The 16,939-nt window shown below is 37.0% G+C and overlaps 1 protein-coding gene across 4 annotated transcripts in view; it reads right to left on the bottom strand.

The window, feature by feature from the left end:
- WWP1 (WW domain containing E3 ubiquitin protein ligase 1) overlaps window positions 1-16,939 on the bottom strand; it is a 59,384-nt gene that overhangs the window by 40,060 nt on the left and 2,385 nt on the right. Inside the window, exon 1 of one of the 4 annotated variants that reach the window (XM_019289164.3) lies at window positions 4,456-7,301. The exons of the other annotated variants lie outside the window; for them this stretch is intronic. The gene's annotated coding sequence lies outside the window, so the exon portion shown is untranslated. Of the gene's footprint in view, window positions 1-4,455; window positions 7,302-16,939 lie in introns of those variants that run through there. 4 annotated transcript variants of the gene reach the window in all.

Here is a 16,939-nt window from a genome sequence, read left to right as displayed (position 1 = left end):
ATCATTAGCTGATACCTCAAGAAACAATGTTCATCATTTCCAGTAGTGGATGTATATCCGTATTTGAAATACCCTTCTTGATAAAGCAAATTGTTTTGGCTGACTTCTTGTCAGATCTAATTGCCAATGGTTTTATCTCATAATACATCCAACCAAGAGCTCATGCTAGGAGTAGAAGGAGCATCAGCTCCGCCATGTTCTTATTATCCACATTATTAATATTATCTTCAATCCATGGTCTCTTTGCAGGAATTTTTTTAAGCTACTTCCCCATTTTGTGAGGGTTTGTTTAGTAAAAACTAAATATTATAATCCACAAATCCTCCTAACTGGGCACAAGTAAACTGCATCCATTACAATACATTGGAAGTGAATGAACAAATGAAGGTGACCCCATCATACAGCGGATCCGTCTTCAGGACACCTCACGAACCAAATGTGACACAGGACCATCCCACAAACAGACCTACAGAGGATGCCAGTGTCAATATGTATACTAAATAAAGCTTAATTCCTGTCTTATTTTTCAGGTAAAATGTAAGTCCTAGATTTTCTTCCTACATTTCACTGGATGGTCTTCTACACCTAAGTTTGGAGGCCACTGATATGGAAAATGTCATAAAAGCAACACATTCAAACAACTCTGAGGCAAATAAATTCAAATTCTTCACAAGAAACCAAGATCTGCAATCTAGTTCTACGCACCCACTAAAAAACTAGTTTAGGCATACGTTTTTAATCGACAAATTATGATTGTTTCTTTCCTCTAACTGTTTAACCTGCATAGATCTAAAACACTAGGGGCATCTTGGTTTTTATTTGGTCAGTTGGATGGGTTTTGTACTTTTTTTAACTTTACATCAAGGATGCACAAAGCAAAATAAATGCAAAAAATAAATAAATAAATAAATAAATAAATAGTGTCAGAGTCCTCAGGTAGACAGTTCAATGTGTAACCTCCTCAGACTTCAGGTGTTGATTTATCTGCAAGCAATACCACCTACCCAAACCTGAGTTTCTGCCTCTGGCATTTGGCAAACATGTTTGCCAATCTTCTGATAACAGGGAAGCGAGAATTCACTACACTTAGCTTTGCATCTTTCCTCTTGAAGGAAAAAATGACCATGATGCCTGGGAGAAACTGCAGTGTGAGGGAGATCTCAACAGCTGATGGAGATGAAACAAAGTTAGCTTGGGGCTGGCTGAGGGGCTGTATGTAACTACATGACTGCAACTCACAACAACAGTCCCCCGATATTCTGTTCTGCCCCTGTTGAATTAATATCCTTCTGTAATAAGAATCTATTTTATATTTTTGGCAATATGGTACACTTAGGCCCATTCACACAGCAATGATTACAGTTCCACGTTTTCAGTATGTTGTAAATGAAATACTGACATTCATGTCAAACACTATTTAGAAAAACAAAGTAAAATATATGGAAGTTCAAAAAACAAAATTTAAACCATTACAAATAAACATAGGTCTTTATCAATGATACATAAAGTTTTGTGTCATAGTTTATATTGAAAAGGGCTTTACTGAACAGATCAAATTAGTTGAACTGACTGATTCTGTTTTCATCGTGTTCCAAAGATTCTAACGCTGCAGCCCACCCATTCTTGCTTAACTGATTAGAAATCAAGAACTGTATTACAAATTAAGGAGAAAGGAAACATTAAATTTATTTAAGGCTTCAGTCATCAGTTATTTTCATCACTAACTATCCAAACTCAGCCACTGACATTTTTAAATTAGCAGGTTATTGCCTAATCAGCTCAGATGTAGGTTGGCTCTTCTGGGAGACAGCCTGCTGACATGACGATGTTTGTCATTTTCATTCAAGATCCAAAAAGCTACTCTAATGTTAATATTTAAAAAAAACCCCAGAATTTCAACTAAACATGTTGTCTGATCTGAAGGAATGCATGGGATGGCAATTAGACCAAGAGAAATGAAAACATTCATTTTGAGGACTGAGTAGTTTTCACATCCAGAGTAATGACAAAAGCAAAATACCTGTACTTTCTTGATCTAATTTGCAAAAAAGTCTCCATGAGAAACAGATGGTGAAGAAACCCTGAAAGATAAGGATTTTTCTAACTCAACAATTTTAAAAGTTGTATTTCAAATAATGCAAGCCCTTACCACTAATGGACAAGGGAACACTAGGGGCACTAATTACTGTTTTCCTGCATCATGGACAAACTTTTTTTTCCTCATCCCAAAATCCCTTGGTTTTGTTTCTCAAAATAAACACCCAGTTTGGCTCCTGAATATATTGATTAAGGGTTAAAATCTTTGAGGTTGTCTTTACATAATCTTAAAAAGAGGATTACATACATCAATGTAAGAGTCACAATTCTTGCAGTTATAATCTTCCTGAAAATCAGGGGATTAATTCTGACAGGGTTACAGTCACCACACATTCCCAAATACGAACTTGCTACACCTCTTTATTCAAGCTCTAGGTTAAACTTCATTGGTCTAGAGTATGTGAAGCTTTACTTTCAGAACTGTTTCATCAACGCATACAAATACCACCCCCAGCCTCAAAATTCCTGGACAACAAAAATTCACAGAGACACTCTGGAGAGCCCCATGAAGACCATCGTGATCACAACATTTTTGTCTAAACCATCCTCATCCTACATAACTGTCACATCACCTGGAAGAGTACAATCTCATTATTAACTCCTACAGCTGATATTTCAATACTACTTCAGTTGTATATATTATTTTGGGTAACTACACATTGATTAGGACAAAATAAGATCCAAGAAAAACCATGGAATGGACAATCTAGTAGTGTATTAAAAAAATTAAAGGTTCATTTTCTAATTCATGTGAATAAACAGTTCCATGGAATTCAGTCTTGTTAACTATATTTATAAAATTTACACTTCTGTGAACAATGTTCTCTAAATCTCAAAATGCTATTAAAACATCAGAAATAAAAGGGAACTACAACAGTGAATACTTCATTTATTTATTTTTCAGTAATTAGTAGAACAATTACATATTCATAGAATTTAAGCAGGTACATTTTAAATTGCATTACTCATCTGGTAATGAGTGCACCTGGTGCAGGTATTTCTTGTGAAGCTGAAACTTAAAAAGTATCACTGGAGCAGCAAACACATGTTTATAAATTTCCTGATGCTGTGAACCAGTAATTGAGGAGGTATTGCATGAAGAACCAAGGCACTCAAAAGCAAAAGAGTACACCCACCAAGAGAGAAAACCATTTTCTAACTCGTATGATACCACAAGACTCAAGTTAGGAATAAAACAAACAAAAAAAAGTACCAGAATAGTATGGTCTAATTACCCATGATATCATTTCATAACATATGGAAAATCCCATCAAAGAAAACAGTTAATTTTTTTCTCGTTTTTTTTTCTTGTACTTTAGTTCATTAATGTAAAAAGGTCAATTAATACTAAAGGCTGGAAAGGTGAAGAGTGATTTCAGAAGGCTGTAGGGGTCAGAATCCCTGTACTGTAGCTGTTCTGATATTCTGAGTGTGAGGTATGGGAAGGAAAGATTCTCGGGAAACTCTGCCCATGGTGGAGTATGCAGTACAGGGTGACAAAGCAACCCTGTGAGAGCATCTTTCAGGAAAAGACAGTTGTTCCACTATGTTGGGGAGCATAGGAAATCATCCACACTTCTAGTCCTGCCTCCAGGCCATCGTCTTCCACCAAAGAAACAAGGCTGGGGTGGGGGGAAGGGAGTTATGACACTGATGAAAATCAGCAAGTATAGGGTGGGAAGCAAGATTTTAATGTAAAAATAAGAAAAAAAAAAAAAAAAAAAAGAGGAAAAAATGGCTTTTCTTATGTCAGATCCAAGTAAGTTTCTTAATCGATTTCCTTCTATTAAGACTTTCAAAATCCAGAATTTTTATTCAACACAATTCTGATTGGAAAGTCCATTTCACTATTTATCAACAATAAAAATGGTGATGATTTTGTCACAGCTAATTGAACATATGTCTAATTAACTGGGGCTTTTTGGAAAAACCCAAAACCGTATTCCTTCCAGAGAGAACCAGTAACTCTATTTTAAAAAATGAATGGTTTCTCCCTTTGCCATTGGGAAACTTTCAGCTCAATAATTCAAAATGCACAAACAGAAACCAGGTCTGAAACAGAACTGGAGAAATATCTGTAGACTCAAAAATGCATTGGCCCTTCTTAAAATGAGCAGCATAGTAGAGTCATTTTTACAATTCCTCTTGCCCGCTGCAAAAAACCAAAAACTAACAAAAACTAACAAAAAAAAAATCTAAGACTTGGCATTCCCTAAATGGATAGCTTTAATCATCAAAAGCTAAATTACAGTAATATTTACACATAGGGAAACAGAGAACTTAAAGGTTTATTTCTTTGAGTGCTACAAACCCTACTACAAACCACTTGCCACTTTAAAAAGCAATGGAAAGACTTACCAGTAAGACATGACTTCCACAAACACCAGCACGGCCTTCTAAGAACCACTGAACTTTTTGCTTCATGTTGAAGACAAAACTAATTTGTCCTTCACAGAAATTTCATCTCTCCTGCTCCATTTCAGATGTCCTCTTCCTCTTTAAGATTTACTATTACAGGCCAAGTCGGAATGGCCAGAATTTCATTCTCTTTTCTGAACAAATATATGGTAACCAGGAATATACAGTGAAGCCCAATACAAATTTTGGTTTAGGTGCAATGGACTAGGGATACAGAAAAGACATCATGTAAGCCAAGGTACTAGCTTTAATTAACCGGCAATTAATTGGTGTATAGGGCAAGGGCAGGGGAAGAGAAAACAACCCTACTCCTGTGAATATTAGCTTCCAGTAAAAAGCTATATTCATGGACATCTTACATACTCAATGAAAATATTTTCTGGTTTGATTATTTTCAACAGAATGACAGAATTTAAACTACTCATAAAGCTGGCAAAATGGTACCTTGACATGCTTCAGCCACTTAGAAAAACTCTGTCACATATGCACTCTGTTACAGTCACTCTTAAGGAACCAAACTGTTTAAACATAAGAACAAACTTTAAGAAAAGGAAAATATTGTCTAGCTATACTATTGTTTTAATTATTTCACATTACACATCTTTCAAGCTGGCAAGGACTTTAAAAAGGGTTATATATAGCTATAAATGAACATATTGTAACAGTTAAGCTGGCAATAAGTTCCACTCAAAATTACTAAAAGTTGCAAAAACATTGAAGAGATTTTTTTTTTTTAATGTCAAATAAAAGCATTGACATTCTTTAGTTAATTGAAATTAAGTAAATTAATTCAACAAGAACTATGGAGTAATGAAGCACTATTAAGCAGTAGGTGGGGTTTTTTGTCTCTCTTACACATATACTGAAAGAAATGGTTCAGTGGCAAAGCCCAGTAAGTAGGGCTTCAATGTGTGACTCCTGCTAGACACATGCAAAAAAACCAAAGTCCAAGTTATACACACAGCTCTAACCTTTGATTTCTAATCTGGATGCCTTACACTGAAAGTCTTGAATTCTTTCAATTTAATTTAATAGGTCTGTTCCTATGACACTGAAATGTGGGATTTTTTTTCACAGATTAAACCAAGTTCCATGTCTTCTGGTATTCTGGCTTTTGCCTCAAGCAGCCAATTCCCAAATACATTTTTTTATCTGTATGAATTCAAATACTTCTTGGCTTTTAAACCCCTTATTTTTTGTTGTTTTCACCTTTACTACTTTTAAATTTCAGTCCTACGAATATTTTTCTCTTTGTATTTTATACCTATGTATTTTAAAATTTTTCTGGGAGATATTTTAATTATTCAACACACAACTACACATGAAAGCCCTATGTTGCAAAATAAAAAAATATTTAAGAATGGAACAAAGTAGCATACATGCTTACCATCAGGTTATGTCTTAAAATTATGCATAAAACTAAAGAACCTGAAACATTACAAATCCTAACTTCTGGGATAGTATGCTCAACGAAGGAAAGACTATTAACTTTTAGAATTCCCGTGAAAACAATTTAAGTCCTATGCTCAAACTGAAGTCAAAAGATGGAACAAAATGTATTCAGAATCCTAAACCATACAATAAGTTTACTAATTAGCCAGTAAATTTGTAAGATGCAGTGAGTAGTACTGAACAGTTTCCTCACCCAGGAAGTACCATTTGTAAAAGTATTATAAATAGTACCTTAAGTCATTGTTTAATAGCTTAGAAAATATTAGAAATGGAAATCAGTTTTTCACTGATCATTTAAAATAATGCTAAGAGCACTGATTTTACTTCTCATCACACAATGGAAACACATGATGACAGTACTTCTAGGACAGGACTGTAGTAAAGACCATCATTTGTTGAGCAACAAATTATTTTCTGTGGTACTACTGTTAAACTTGAGTCAGACAAATACTGATAGACTGAAATGTAGGTCTCTACCTTAAAAAAAAATCTAGGATAGTTTATAAAAATCCAAAGTTAACAACTTGAAACTATTTAACAGAATAGTTAGCTACTTATCAAGACCGTAAGATTCCTTCAGATCCCTTTAGAACTTACTTCTTACTAATAGTTTCTCCAATTCCTTAGGTATTGATGAGTTTAAAATATGTCTGTTAAAAAAAATAACTATTCCATCAGGCACATAAATATTACCTACGCAAACAGATCTGGAAAACCTGAAATGACAGTAATATGTACTGTTCAAAACATTTGTAACTGTAGGGCATATTCTATGCTAACAGTGAATATTGGAAACTTTTTTTTTTAAGTCAAAGCAGAGATGCTCCAGTGCCTTAATCATCTTGATGGCCCTTAATTAAACTCTCTCCAGCACATCCATGTCTCCCTTGTACTGAGGAGCCCAGTACTGGGCACAGCACTCCAGGTGCGACCTCATCACCAGTGCTGAGCAAAAGGGAAGGATCAACTCCCTCAACCTGATGGAGATTCTTTGTCTAATGCAGCCCAGGAACCAGTCACCATCTTTGCCCCCATGGCATATTGCTGCATCATTTTCAACATCATGTCCACCAGGACCCCCAGATCATTTTCTGTCAGCAGAATGTTTTTCTTCTCCTTTTAAAACTCAAAAGTACTACAAAAATCATCTTCAACTGACAATATCCCTCACTCCTTTATCTAAGAACAACTTACAAGTATTCCCCAAAAGAATGAGAATTACTTGAGGCTGAGAGGACTGAAAAAGGACCCAAATTTGTTAATTAGTACTCCAACAAAACAAAGGAGAAGAAAGCTATGAGAATATCCTCGTATTTTCTGTTTTCATCAACATACTTTTGGGAGTGAATTTTCAGACCAGCCTAAACAGTCAGGAGCATTTAATTGCTCATCTTTTTGCCAAGCCCACAGTACATACTGGTGGGTACAGATATAGTAGTGGCTTCCTCAGGATCTGCTTTCACACAAGTAGAATTTCAGCTTCAGCACTCTCCTCCTCCAAGGTTTATGAGCCCTTGCCAATAAGACAAGGCATTTGTTCTCCCTGACAGTAAACCAACAGCTTCTCCAGAGATACTTCAATGTCCCTGATACATCGTAAATATTTTGTTACTAAGTTCCAAGTTGCCAACCCTACAGCAGATCAACAGAGACCTGAACTGGAAAGCAAACTGTAACTCTTCCTAAAACACAGGACATCCTGAGATGGAAGAGACCCGCAAGGATCATCTCATCCAACTCCTGACTCCACATAGTGCAACATAAACAATGTATCTAAGAGCACTGTCTGAACACTTTCTGAACACGATGGATTGGTCAAGTTCCCAGGCTATGATATCACTGGTGTTTGTAAGACTTGGTGGAATGAGTCCCATGGCTGGAGCACTGGGATTGAAAGCCACAGGCTGTTCAGGAGCAATAGGCAGAGCAGGTAAGGTGAAGGAATTGCACTGTATGTGAGGAAGGGTTTGACTGCACAGCCCTTACAGTTAGTGATGATGTGATTGTGAGCCCCTGAGAGAGGATGAGGGGGAGGGGAAAAAAAGGAGTTGTTGCAGTGGGTGTCTACTCCTGATACTCCAGCCAGGATATAATCATTGATGAATTACTCTATAAGCAATTTAGGGGAAATCCCTGAATTTGTAGCCCTTGTTCTTATGAAAGATTTCAATTAATATCAACCAGGAGCACCATACCACTGTGATGAGGAAGTCTTGGAAATTCTTGAAGTCTGCAGGAGATAACTTCTTGTCACACGTACTCAGTGAGCCAACTAGAAAAGATGCCCTCCCCAACTTGCTATTTGTGATAAAGGACTCGTGGGGGATGTGATGGTAGGTTGCTGTCTTGGCTGGTGTGATCATGAAATGATCCTGTTTAATTTTACATCTTTCTAGGATAAGGCCACCAACCTTGTGGATCAAGGGAAGGTGGCAGATATAGTTCTGGATTTTAGCAAGGCTTTTGATACTATTCCTCACAACATCCTTCTGGAGAAGTTGTCCAACTGTGGGATAAGCAGGCTCATGGTAAGCTCAGTGAAGTACTGTCTGAAGGGCAGAGCTCAAAGGGTTGTACCAAATGAGACTACATCTGACTGGTGACCTGTCCCAGTGGTGCTCCTCAAGGCTCAGTTCCAGGGCCCATCCTGTTCAATATTTTTACCACTGATCTGGATACTGGAGTTGAATGCTGCAGTAGCAAGTCTGCTGATTGGAAACTGGGGAGGGAGTCAGTGATCACCTTTCCAGGGTATTCAGTGACAGGACATGTAGGAATGGTTCAACATTGAGTCAGGGGAAGTTCAGACCTGACATTAGAAAGTACTTCTTCACTGAGAAGGGGGTCAAACACTGTATCAGGTTTCTTAGAGAGGTGGTCTATGCCCCAGGCCTGTCAGTGTTTAAGAGACATTCAGACAATGCCCTTAACAACATAGTTTACCTTGCTGTCAGCCCTGAACTGCTCAGGCAGGTGGACTAGATCATCATTGTAGGTCCCTGACAATTGAAATGTTGTACTCTCTTTTATTCTTGAAGACTGACAGCTTGGGGCCATGACCACTTCCCTGGGGAGCTTGTTACAGTGCTTGACCCAACTTTTGAGATCCTTTCCAACATACACCGTTCCATGATTCAGTGGAGAACTTCTTCTTATTAACCAACCTGGACTTTCCCAAAACAGTTTTAAGCAATTCCCTATCACTGGACACCAGAAGATGAGCACCTCCTTATCTGGTCCCCATCATATGGAAGTTGTAGACAGCAATGACGTCACCTCTCCATTTCATCTTCTCTAAGCTGAACAAATGTAGTATCCTGAGCTGCTCCTCCTAAGCCATGTTCTCTACTCCTCCTTTGGACAAATTCTAACATTCACACCGGGTCTGATATAAATACTACTGTATTTAATTTTCTTAAGCCAAGCTATATGCATTTTCCACCCCTCCACCTCAGAAACCAAATCATCTACTCCTGTTGATATGGAGAGCAAGCTATACACAAAAAATATCTTCTGCATTTTTTCAAGCACATTCACTGACTCTTGTTACAAATGCTGCAGAATTGATCTGTGCATTATCCATAACATATTACCAGCCTCATATTAGGGTATAAGAAAAAACATAGTACCATTACAGAAGTTTATAAAAAACTATATTTCCGAGTGTTATGCAAGAGGCCCAGACAAATGACTATGATTCCACTGCACACATCTGCCTGTTCTGTTCTGCCTTATACTTGGACCTTTTTAGCCTTGTTTTCCCAAGCAAAAATCACATGCATGACTCATACTGTCTACCTGCCTCTTCCCCCTCTTCCTTTCATCTCCATCCCTCTAAGTGAATCTGTTCACCACCAGATTCAGTTAAAATAAACTGAGAAGTAATATCCCCTAAAACACTAAGTTCCCATCAGTTCCACAAAGTTCAGTAGCATAGAAGAGGAAAGGACACAATTTCATGTGCTTGCTAAGCAAAGGGCTGCAGTATGAGCTCAAGTTTGCTACACTGCCTGACTCAAAAGCTACACCAACACCACAGAAAGCTCTGAATCAGCCTGAGCTGCAGCAGTGCATAGTGCCTTTTCTACTACAAGTAAGAAAGGTCTAGAACAGCACATGAAGCAACGAATTGTAAGAAAAGTCTGTATGGAGCCTAGTCCCACTGCTACAGAGCAACTTACAGCAAAATATTTACAGTACACGTTGCTTGCGAATCTTAATCACAGTAATCACAATAATGCTTCTACATTCACAGTCCTACCACAATGTCAAATAATGAAAAATATCACAATGCCTCCTCTGTGTATTACAGATAAAAACACACACACAGTGAAACAAACAGAGTAAACAACTTCCAGGTTTCTTGAACAGAACAACGGTAAAGGCCAACACACACATCAAGAAATCAGGGAAGAATATTTTCTCCTTAATGCTAATATTTAGCTGAATAGTTCTCATATCTGCTAGAACATGTAATATGCTAGCCACACAAGTCTTTCTGGGTTGTCCTCTGTTATGGATAACCCTAACACTTATTGTTCATCAGACTAGCATCGAGAGCAATGTAAAGCAATATATTAAGATAGATTGTTAGAATACGGGCAGATTTTAGTGTACCTACACTGCAAACAGGAAACTTCACCCTAGTTACATACAGGCACCTCCATATTAAACTATATAGGTAATCAATTTTAACAACACGGAAAATGGAGAAGCGTGAGCTTCCAAACAGGCAGAGAGCCTGAGCACATACCAGGAGTGCCCAGATAGCATATAAAATCCACTTGCAGGCATTCATGCCTGTCAGCACCACCTTATTAGTTACAATAGCTTTGACTGGTGTAAACACATCTCTACTGCAGCCACAGCAAAATTAGCAAACGAGCAACAACTTTAAAGATGTTAACCAAGAGTGCTGCTGTTACTGTTACATCCCCCCCACTTTGTTTTTAAGGGGTATCAAAAAAGGTGACTAAAGAATACCAGTAATGGGAAATACATTAACACTGCCCCACAAAATAGTTTGCCAGCCTCCCCATTGTTTTGGTAAGTCATAAAAACGATTCAAAGAGGGGAAGAGAAGCCTGCTCAGTGTTATGAGAAAGAGGCAGAAAGGGTTTTGCACAATTTTTGTCAGTAAGACATTTGATGTGATCCACCTCTCACCAGCAACTTTATCTCAAAAAATAGCTCAAAGAGGTATAAGTAGAATTCACTGCATGTTCTCACTCTCTTTTCTCTGAATATTTGATTTTTTAAAAGTGCTATGCAAGGCTCTTTCCAGCTGTCAATCTCAGCAGTGTTAAAACACGTCTGTCCTACTTCCAGTCACAGACTGCACTAATCTTACCTACTGCTACCTGGGAGCATTCAGCCCATTCATTGTCACTTACTTTTTCAAAAACAGCCCTTCAGTCTCTACAGTGCTAGAGAATTCAACCTGATCCTAACTAAGGCTCCAAGGTGATGAATAATTCTCACTTCTTAAAACAAAGAGTTTCCTGTTTCTGCTAATTATTTTCCAATCAAATTTTAATCTGAGTTAATCTGATTCCAAAATTTAACTACAAAAAAAATCACAAGTCGAGAACACAAAAACTAATAAAACACGAGTCTTACCGGAAGGGCCCAAAGCTTGACTTCTCAAGGGCCACAATAACACATTGCATATTAAGTTTAACACAGCATTATAAAAGCAACAGTGAAAGAAAACACACTCTCACAAATGCCAGTATCCTTTTTAGTGAAAATCTAAAGACTAAGTTATAAAACTTAAAATGATTAACAGCTTATTCTTGAGAGCAACACTGCCTTGAAATCAGGTGGCTACGTAAAGCTCACAAAAAAGACCATCCAGCTTCCCACTGAAGGATGTGAAAGTTATTCCCTAATTCAGGCTGATTTTCAAGGGACTTGCAAGGGTAGATATTAGAGGAAAGACAAGCAAGAGAAAAGCGTCTCCAGCATCCTTTACCCACACAACATACACCTGCATGATATGGTCAACACACAGGCCTTCAGCCTGAAGAATATTAAAAACCCTTAGTCATTCTCAAATTCTTCTTCCATATGAATCTCTCCTCCACTTGCTGTCCTTTTTTGTACCTTCTCCAGTTATACTGTCCAGCTTTTAAGACAGGGCAGAACATGGAAAAGTTGAAAAAATACACAAAGCATTCACTCAAGCTAGGAATGCTGTGTGCACATAAACAGTGGCATGATGACATTGTCTGTTTTATTCTTTAGTCTATTCCTACATCAACCTTTGAAACCACCAGTTTTTAAGCTGTGTAGCATCAATAAACATCTGGGAAAATGTTCTTAGTTCCCCTCTGTTATCAGGGAGGGATTGAAACACTAAATGTCCAACTATGAAGGAAAGTAAACCCAAAGTGAATGTCTCTGCTAATACAGATTTATTTAATCAATTTTGATTTCTTATGGCCTTTAAAGCTTTGCAACTGAAGCAAGCAGCATAACAGATTTATACAAAAGAGACAAGAACAGCAACCAACTCTGAAAGGAAGCTGTCCCTGACAGTTCTAGTCAAAAAAACCACAAAACCAAAACATAAACAAACTATCACCAAGAAAGGCTACAGTGGGCAGTCCAGACTAACTTGCCCTTAGAAAGTATTTTAAAATGCATTTAGTTTATGCACTAAAATACAGTGCATAAGATCTGTATGATCTTTTTTATTAAAATCCCTATTTCTTAGCAATGGATTTTGTCCTTGTCTGTATGACAATTTATTCCTTATTTTGAATCACACATCAGTCAATCTCTACTGAATTGTGTAAGAATTACTTCTTCATATACTACCCTCCTCAACTTTTCAAAGTGTGCTCTAACATCTCCTTGTTTAGTTGTATGACACAGGCTTAAAAGCATAGGCTGGAATTAATATTTATTAGATTTAATATTTAAGGTTCTGTGGGCCTCTGCTAGAGGCCTCTCTTCACTTTTTTTTTTAATGCTAAAAAGTAACAACATTTTTCATTTTATTAGCACAGAAGCTGCACTACTCTGATAGTTTTCTCCTCAATCAGTTATTTTTTCCTGATGAAAGACCGAATACAAACAAGAAAGAAACCCAACAGTCCATTTCTAAAAGAGCCAAAGCTAGGAGATTCCCAAAACCATTTACCATAGAATAGTAACAAATATGCTTATGTAAGTAATATAAAAATAGCATGTAAGCTCATATATGTTATATTCTGAATACATTCCAACACTGAGTTTTTTACTCCATTCCTGATGGGACATTTTCATACAACAATTCTTAACTATGTTTGGTACTTGTTAACAAATACTTCATTACACCTCATTTTGAGGAATAGCTGCAGCTGCTCTTTCCAACACACATTAGGTCTCCAACGTTAACACAAAAAATGTACCTATCACCAAATATTACACTAGCCACTGTTATTTCCATCCGAAGGTTCAACTTTCATTACTCAATAAATAATTCTACTACCTAAATATTTTGCCAGTTCATTAGCAGGAGACAGTTTATCATGTTATGAACTAAGATTCCAACTAGTTTTCTTTCCCATAGCTATTCCCTTGACAATGCAGTTTAACTCGCCATCCCATGAAAACATTTTGTCAGCAATCTATTACAAGACATTCAGCCAGGGATTTATTTTATTTTGGAATGACACACAGCTATCAGTCTTCCACCACATTTTCAACACTGACTGAATTTTTCCTGTCCTTGTAACTGGCATCTTGAAGTCAAAATACATCTTTTTTTTCTTTTTTTTTTTTTTTAAGCCCAAAATCTTTTCAGCTACTAAGTAAGAAGAGTGATCATTTTTTAAAAAGATAACACTGTACGAAGATAGCTGGAAGTGGAAAATAAATTGTGCCAAGAATGGAGGAAAAAAAGGAACTGAAATTTAAGAAGAAGCAGCTTCCACACTTCTAACCTGAGGGGAAAAGGGAAGTTTGCCAATCCTATTACTCTTCATCTTCTATTGAGCTTTCCTCTTACATTTTATTTTGCTTTTTAATTGTTATGTTTACAAATATAATTTTATGTCATCATAGATGCTAGGAAATGCAAGAGAGTATAGTGTATGTAATTTAGTACGCTAGTTAGTAAAAACAAGGCTAGCTTTCAAGACTAAGGTATCTGTTCAGCAGTTTTAGTTCATCCTTACAAACAAACAACAAAAAAAATCTTTCCGAATTTCTCAAGAACTAACAGAGCACTGTGTTTCAAAACTGGATGTGTTATTTTTTCAGTTCTGATGCCAAAGCATATTGTGCAATTTTACAGATCATCAACTTTATCTTTCCTGTTTACTTTACCCCATTCTAAAACTACAAATCATTTGATTTGATTTATACTGAGAAATTGCTGGCTACCTTGAAATGCACATACAGTCCAAAGTTCTCTCATATTTTCCACCCACCTATAGGAGGAACAGATAAAATGGTTTTAGTTGCCGCCTTTTTTAAAGGATTCTTCTGCTAATCTCCGGCTCCATTTAGAGCTTACAGCAAAAGATCTGGGTTAAAAACCCAGTAATGAGAAATGTGTGCAGAGTATCCTGTTTACTGCTGTCTATGGTCAGAAGCACAGATGAGAGCTCTCCTCTGCCCACTTCAGGCTGCAAGGTGAAGATACTTAAATGCATAAACCAGAATTATTTTGCTGCTTATCTTTAGAATCTGACTTCCTCTCCTCATCAGTTTTTAAATTGCTTTCTTCTATCTCCAAAACAATTTCCTGCAAAATAAGTCTAAAATCCTAATGGAATAAAAGTAGATGGGAGCAATTCTGTGCTGTTTGAACTACTTGAGTGGTCAGTTACTAACAGGTATTTGCATTGTCAATGTCATTTACACATAAGACAAATCAAGAGATTGTCCTACTGTGTAACAGATAATTTTATTTGAAAAAAAAAGTCTTCATGTTTTGAACTGGTTACATTTAAGTATACTCAGACGCTAGCCATTTAAACCAGAACATAAGCATATCTAACATATTCCAACGAGAAGAAAAACGGTGATTAATAAAAAGCCAGGAACGTAGTCTGCTTTGTTAGATGCTTCACTCCAATTTTATTGATGACTTTATTTTAGTCAAAAGCCTTTATAAAGTAACACAACCAGCTCAGTAAATCTCAGTTGGTTCTTCAAAATCAGTAGAATTTGTAAGTTAAATCCAAAGCTATATTCTCTTTTAACAGGATTTTAAAAGTGATTTTTTTTTTACAGTACTGAATCATCAAACTGTACATTAGATTAACAGTTTACACAATCCTCAACACTGACTGAGGGGAGAGGAATTAAAATATAATTGTTTCTTTGCCATACGTAGGCTGCTATAGCAGTACAGTCATGTAAACCTGCAATGATTAATTGCTTCTTATTATATGTGCAATAATTAGAAAGACCTATATGTAACAGAAACCTAAAGGTTTTCCTGACACTTTCCCTGCAATGCTAAGAAATTAAAAAAAAAAACAAAAAACCAACAAAAAACTAGCACATTCTTCTGTAAATAATTCTGACATCTATAACCACTCTGACAGCTGATTGCTTCCCTGGAATCTCCAGTGTTTCTCTGTAAAGCAACACTACACTTGCAAAACAGAGCTAAACTTAAATACGCTTCTGGTTAAACTAGCAGGTCCTCAAACACAGCAAACACATGCCCCAAGCAGCAGTAATTAGAGCTTTTCACTTACAAAGAGCAATTAAAAACAAAAACTCTCTCTTACTCTCTCTTAAAAGTACCATAGCAAATTTTAGCAAAAACTATGCCATGTCAGTGTTCTACAGGGGAGGGGGGAGGGCAGGGAAAGAGGGTGCACCACTCTAAGACTTGTTCTTTTTTACATGCCTTTGGAATGCCTCTTCTGGACATTCCCAACACCTGCTGATAAGAAGAGGAGATTTCTCTTTCCAGCCATATTATTTTTCAAGAAAACAGAGGTGAGATCTCCAATATTTCCAGTGGCCACTTTATGTAACCACAGGAGAATGCCAGGATACTACAGTAAATCTGAACAAACACCTACACAAAAAGGGGCCTACTGTTGCAATGGCAACAAACTTTGAAAGAAGGGCCTGAATGTAACCAGCTCCTACTGTCTGCACTGGGACACCTAAGAATATAGAAGAGTGTCACTATGCATTGCATAACACAGAATTCAAAGGAAGAGTTCAGCAGTTCTGATTTACAAGTTTCACAAGGACAGCAAATATAACAGGGTTTTTGCCTAATACGACACTACCATAGAAACTGGGGAATCCAGCCCCAGTTTACATACTTTCATGCAGGCACACTGGAGCAGCTTTTCTGATTTTGACTCACTATGCAACTGATTTTCTGGCAGAGAAAACAAAAAAAATCAGGAAAGTTTTTCTTTTTTTTTTTTTAAATTCAGGTGAATGTTACACTGTGCAGAAGCAGGCAAGTGCAGTACTAAGGTCACTTAAAAGATAAAACACTTTTGTCAGTAGCTTCACTCCTTCTTTTCAGTCTTTACAAAGAGTCTTAACAACACAGCTAAAAGTAACTTACAAGAATCAGTTAAAGACAGCTTGCAGCAAGCACTTATTTTTGTTTATCACTCCATCCATTACCTCACCTAGCCTTTACACTTCATTATCTCAATTTCAAAATGAACTTGGGGTTTTTTGCGGGGGGGGGATTTAGGTTGTACGGGTTTTTTAAGCTAACAATGAGCGTTTGCTTTAAGTGCATAAAGAGTAGCCATTTCCAATTAATAGACATGGCTTAGGTCATGATGTTTTGACTATGGCACCTTAGTTTTCAAGTCTAACGTTTTAATGGTATAGGAAGCACGAAGAAACTGAATGCGATACCAACTCCCTGTGGTAAATCCTTACTCCTGATTCTTCCTGTCCAAAACCCAGCAGGAATCTTGGTCCCCACATACATTCTTTCATGAGAAACAACAGGGAAGTGGGTAGAAATTCCAACTTATCAAAA

This window comes from Corvus cornix, chromosome 2 (genome assembly GCF_000738735.6).
Source record: "Corvus cornix cornix isolate S_Up_H32 chromosome 2, ASM73873v5, whole genome shotgun sequence".
Lineage (NCBI taxonomy): Eukaryota > Metazoa > Chordata > Aves > Passeriformes > Corvidae > Corvus > Corvus cornix.
The sequence above is the reverse complement of the archived record's forward strand: the minus strand, read 5'-3'. Positions and strand labels throughout refer to the sequence as shown.